Genomic DNA, 6,373 nt, shown 5'->3' with positions numbered 1-6,373 from the left:
ACTACTCCAGAGGCAAGATGCTATTCCTGCCAAAACTGGAACTCATGTTTCCATAAAAAAATTACTTTTTATGAACTATCCTTTTCCTGTGAAGAAGGTTCTTTGAAATTTTCCAGTAGCAGTTCACTATCGCATAGAAATAAAACCTTAAAAGTTTAGTTATCCAAATTTCTCTACCACCTCTAACAGTGGTACTCAACCTTTTTAGACTCAAGGCATCTCTTGGAAAATGCCAGCTCTTAGCCTTCATTTGTTTCTTGGCCATGGAAAAATAAAAGAGCAATTTTGCTGTCGAACAGAACTCAAAGACCACAACAGGTCAGAACGTTTTTGATACTTTGGATTCTTATTTGCAATCTCTGGATTTAGCCTGAGAATCTCACCTAGGTGTTTGCACAGTGCTAAAATTGTGCAGCCACCCCATGGCACCCAAAGGGTGCTGCATCACCCTGGTTGAGAATCATTGACCTATAAGGTAAATTGCTTTCTGAAAGTTAAATTTAGCATTAACTTCTACTTAGAAAATATTATTGGGTAACTTTTGATCACCACATAAGATTTATTTAAGCAACATTGCTGTTATGCAAGGGCTAATGTAATACTAACATTACAGAATTACTTGTAGTTTGTGATGTGCTTGGAATGGGACATCGCCACATCTTATCTGAACTCTTACATACTTCTATACCTGTAGAGGAAGAAAAATCTGAATGCACGTCGCAAATTGCTCTATCAAAACCCGAGTCCAAGATTCTAATCAGGAACTTCATGGACAGACAGACACTTCCTTCCAGAAGCATAAAGCATTTTGTGTGCACGCAAGCTGTAAGTTCTAGGAGAGCAATCCTGGACTTGTACACATTTCAGATTTTAATATCCATCTTTAATGGATATTGATGGAGTTAGCTACATAGTGGCCTCCACTCTCTTGGTTTCTAATAGCTGTTGATCATAGAATAATACAATAAAACCTAACTCAGCGGGAATAGTTGCAGATTACCTTTAGCTCCTAAACTAGTGCCTTGTTATGTTGGTGCAAGTTGCAGTCCCTAGAGCATCACACAAGTGTTATAGAGTTGCTAAATGTGTACAATCTGCATTGGTAAAGTTCAGAATTCAACTCACTACATGCCACTGGAATGATTTCCCCTTCCTCTTTCCATTTTTAGTTCATCTTATTGGCTTGCTTCATCCCATTCATGTACTCAAGCATATCTATCACTGCAGGACTTATAAGTCTACAAGAAGAGTGGGAAAGAGCACCTGAGGGGCTCTGTCACTTCAAGAGAGCCGGAGCCTAGCCACAGCCTTGCAGGACAAGCAGGACACAGCTGGGGCTGGGCTGGGCTGTGAATCTTTGAACCCCAGTTAATAGGATTAATTAGGAGGCACCTGCAGGCAACCCAGAGAAAGTCAGCTGACTGGAAGAGGAATAAGGCTAGGCAGTCTGGTTTAGGGAGCTGAGCAGGACAGAGCACTGCAAAGGTGCGTGTGCAGTAGTAGCAGCAGCCTGCCAGTATGTCTCTACCAGACAGCTGAAGGCTAGCGAAGGATTTAGGCCCAGGATTGGAGCAGCAGTCTGGTAGAGCCAGAAGGACCGATATGTGTATTTTGATCAGTTTTAATCTAGGAAGGCTCAGAAACCCTGACCCCGGAGGGTAGGATTTGTGTCTGCGATTTTGATTTCAGTATACTGGGTTGGTTACTGAGGGATTGCCCCATAGTGTCTCAACTAGCCTGAAGTGGGGCCAGGGCCCAAGAGGCCAGAGGTCACTGACTGGCCACAGCAGAGATGTGGGGAATCTAGAAGCCTGATACAGATAGACCCAAAGGCTTGGGGGTCCAACTGTAGGGGTGTTTAAGGAGGTCCCATAGCACCTTCAGGGGGGTGCTGCAGTCTGACACACAAACCTAAGCAGGCAAGTCAAGAAGCTGAGAACACTGAAGCTCAGTCCAGTCCATGGACAAGGGCTACAGGACTCAGAGCAAAAGGGCAGAGGCTGAGAAGGCCAAAACCCAAAGCCCGATACTTCCAATGATAGATTCACTCTTAGACTCTCAAGATTTATTAGGAGGGAGGCTGCCTAACACCAAAGGCATGGTGGGTGAGACCAGGAACTGAGAGGGCACCCAAAGAGCTAGTTTGAGCCAGGGCAGGATTTGTGTAGCCACCAGGGGGCATCATGACCACCCTGGAACTCCAACCTGTTACAGCCACAGTAGCCCTTGGGATAGGGGTATTCATTAGGTCTGTGCAAAGCTTCAGCAGCCAATTTGATTCTGTGACAGGGCACCTTTGGTGCCTGTCACTTCAAGAACAGCAAACAGGCAGCAGCCAGGTGCCTGATGAGGGCAGTCATTTGGCCTAGTGCTATAATCTGGGCTGCAGTTTGCTGCAGGAAGGAAGGAGAAACATCAGGCTGAGAGGCTGCTCCAACCAGAGTCAGGAGGTGAGGGCAGGTGTGAGGCCAGGCGGGATAAGTGTGGCCCTGAGAAAGAGGGCAGTATGAAAGAGGCTGGGTGAAAGCCAGTGGAGTGAATGGGACGCTGGTGAGAGAGAGGTGGTATGTGAGTGGCCTTCTGGGGCTGTAGAAAAGAGCTACAACTGCATGCACAGTTTGCTCTGGCCACAGGCCAGAGAAGTAACACCAGAGTAACATTTGCAAGGCACGGGACCCGTGGAGGGGAGGCCAGAGCGGGTATTAAGGCCGTTGTCAGCCGGGCCAGTAATGGGTAGCAACTCTCATATTTTTCCATCAAGGCATGGCAGGTGAGTGAAGACCTCAGGAGCAGGGCAGCCAGCAAAGATCCGACGAGGAGACACCCTGTTACAGATTTAGAGGAGATTTGGCCCGATTTGGGGTCCAAATTTCCAAATCTGAATCGAGTCAGGAGACCCATTAAAAGGTCTGAATCGGAAGCTTCTGAATTTAACTGGAAACCTCCAAATTGATTTGGAGATTTGGGCAGTCCCCGCTTACCATCCGCAGGGAGCTGGACCTAGGCTCCGTGCCAGTAACTAGGGGGCAGGGTGGGGGCTGGAGGAGAGGATGGGAGGTGACCATGGGGTGACCCCCACCTCGCCTCATCCCCTGATGGCTCCCCCAGCCCTCCCGAGTGTTCCCCCCCACCCACTCTCCCAGCCCCACCATCCCAGCACTTAAAAAAATAAATAAGCCCCACACTCACTGGCTGCAACAGTGGTGATCGGAGCCTCTGGGGGCTTGTGGCAGAGTGCCCCCATGCAGTGTGGGGCGGGGGGGCAGTAGATCGCCCTCTCCCCCTGCCTGGCACTTGGCAGCAGCTGTCGCATTGCGTGCGTGCAGCATGGCTTGGTAGGGTGCCGCAGAGCTTCACATGCTGTCTGGGAGATGAGGCAGCTTGAGTGGAGCACTGCTGGGCTCCAGATGACTGCTGGAGCAGCCCCAGCTCCAGGACAACTGCCACAGCACCCTGCCAAGCCACGCTGCACCTGTACAATGCGACAGCTGCCGTGTGGGTGCCAGGTGGGGGGGGAAAATGATCCTTGTGCTGCACAGGGGGGCTCTGTTATGAGCCCACAGAGGCGCTGATTGCTGCCATTGCAGCTGGTGAGTGCAGGGCTTTTTTAAGTGCTGGGATGCTGAGGCCGGGCAGGGCAGCCACAGGAGGAATTGGGGAAGCAGCCAGGGGGGTGGAGCCCCACTCGCCACCGCCACATCCCTGCCACTGCCACTATCACCACCACCTGTTTGATTCAGAGGAGATTCAGCCCTATTCGGCGGCCCAATCTCTGAATCTGAATCGGCTGAATCAAATCAGGACGGTGATTCAAATCACTGAGAATTGAATCACTGTCCCTCGAATCAGCCAAATCTGAAGCCGAATTGAATACTTGCTGCTTCACACAGGCCTAATATTCATAACTCCCATCCCACTTCTTGCAAGGCAAAGTGAAGTAGTATTAGTTCAACTTGGTACATGGTTCTGGTTTTGCTTCCAGTCAGTTCTGTATTCCCCTGATAAGCAGAGCTAGCAGAAAATGGGAATTTGTATTCCTTGCTACCTGAACATACAACCTCTACTGTACTCTCATCACACACGCATGTCCTAAACATAGTAGTATCAGTAAAATACATTACAAAAGGAATAGTATCAGTGTTCAAATCAGGACAGACACACAATGTGGTTACTTCAAAGAAAAGTGGAGTGTACAGATACCACAGAGCACACACTCCAGAGAAAATGTCATTCTCTAGGGTAAGGCTTTTTATGAAGAAGTAGAAGCTGTAAATACATTCACACTGCTGTACATGGTGGTGTCAGTTTTACTGGGGGGCCATACCCTTTGTTCACTGCAAATTAGCTCTTTTGCCACCTCTCCAGTGACCCTACCTGCAACAGAACCTGCTTTAGACATCCTTACTACAAACTAAATATGCTGTGGAGTAAAATAGAGAGCCAATTACTCCATAGTAATACTGTTGTTGGTCAACATTCTAAATGTTTGGAGATTAGTTTCTTGCACAACATTATTATTCTATGCTTTATAATCAGACAAAATCCTAAGCAATCCAGTTGTCCAGGGATGTGATAAAATAAACCTTTGATTTCACTGCTTTTACAATAAGTCATTACAAGTTATTGGAAGGTTTATAAATCATGTTTCGCAAGCTCAATATAGTTCCTTCTATCAAGACTAGAGTGAGTCTCTTTTGAAAGTCTCACAAAAGAAGCCAAATATCCAAGGAATGGCTGTTAACTCTAAACAGTGACCTTTTAGAAGCAACGGACACCATGGAAGTGTACTGTGCTGCTTTGCTCTTATGTTTTATGTATTCAGGACTGGTGCTAGAAACCAAAAGATCATGTAAAGAATGTTTATCTGCACAAGCCGCCCCAGTCCATTACAAGCAAAAAAACCAAATACCTTCCCCCCCCAAATCCAAAACCCCACCATTATACCAGCACAGACAATCCAGTTTCATTGAAAATATTTAAAGCTTTAATGAGTACAATGTGCATCGCTTTGCTATGTCATGTACTGTCACAACAGCTGTTCTTACCAGTTTAGACTCTTTTAGAGATTTCTTTGCATTACAATAATTTGAAGCAAACACCAATGCTAGCAGTATAAAGCATGCTTATGGACCCTCTTAAGAGCCATAACTGAAATATCAATCAATAACTGTTTTCTCTAAATAATGTAACCTTAGCCTGAAGGATTCCCTGAGCCTGACCAAGAAGTTTTAAAAAAACCCCCACGAGTTATGGCTTATATTTTTTCTAACTTCTTTAAAAATATTTTCCATTACTTGTAGATAAATTCAAAATTTTAAAGACCAAGGAGAAAAGGGCACTAACGAAAAAAGCTACCTTTCAGGTGGAGGTTGTGGACTGGAATTCTGGAGACCTGGGTTCAACTCCTGCTCAACCAAAAAAATATTATGTGACTTTAGGTCACTTTATCTTTGCCTCAGCTTCCTGTATGCAAAAGCAGGGACAATACTGCCATGCCTCACAGGGGGTGTGAGAAAATTCTACAGTGAAGAACAACATATATGTAGCCAAGATAATCAGTGCATCAGAAGCTAATTAAGCAATTATGAAAGTATACCTGAGCCACTAAATAATTGCCCTTGGCCCCTTCTTGGCCAATGTCACATACTGGAGCCTTTTTTCTCTAGTGGTCATTCATCAGTGCAAACAAGATTTATTACCGACATCTGCCATGCTTTCCCTTGCAAATCAGAATCTAGTACTAGCATTACAGAAAGTGGTATTTTCCTTTAACCATTTTGCAAGGACAAATGGTAAGCAGCAGTGCTCATCGAGACTTGACACTTTAAACATGAAACACTGTGGTCCAGTTTCAATGATTCATTATTTTGGATACACAGGGCGTGACAAACTTATCAAGGCCAAAAGAAGCAATTCCATTTGGCACTGCAAACTTGCACCACACTTCTTAGCTAAAACTTTGAACTAAAGTAACCTGTCATTTTATTTTTAAATATGGCTAAATAAAGATTAACGTGCAAGGAAAACAGGGAGATGACTTTTAGAAAGGCTTGCTGTACTGCCAGTGCCAAAATATCTCTTCATTAGCACCAGTCACAAAATCTGGGAGGTCATTTTTAAATATCTGTGGAGGTATTGTTCAAGGTGAAGTACTTATTCTTTGAACTTTCAAGCTGCTGAAATGATGAGTGTGTTAATTTGTCTTTCAAACCTATACTTAAATCTGCATGAATGTAAAGCCTCCATGGTTGAAGGTCCCACTGCTGTTTTCTCAACTTCATGAAAACAGCAGCATAGGAAAAAGAATTTTGTGGTGAGAGAGAAATAATACTCTGTGGGCACATCTACACACAGGCATTTACTGCGCAATAAC

This window comes from Crocodylus porosus, unplaced genomic scaffold (genome assembly GCF_001723895.1).
Source record: "Crocodylus porosus isolate Cpor-Errol unplaced genomic scaffold, CroPor_comp1, whole genome shotgun sequence".
Taxonomy (NCBI): domain Eukaryota; kingdom Metazoa; phylum Chordata; order Crocodylia; family Crocodylidae; genus Crocodylus; species Crocodylus porosus.
Note: the sequence above shows the minus strand (reverse complement) of the source record.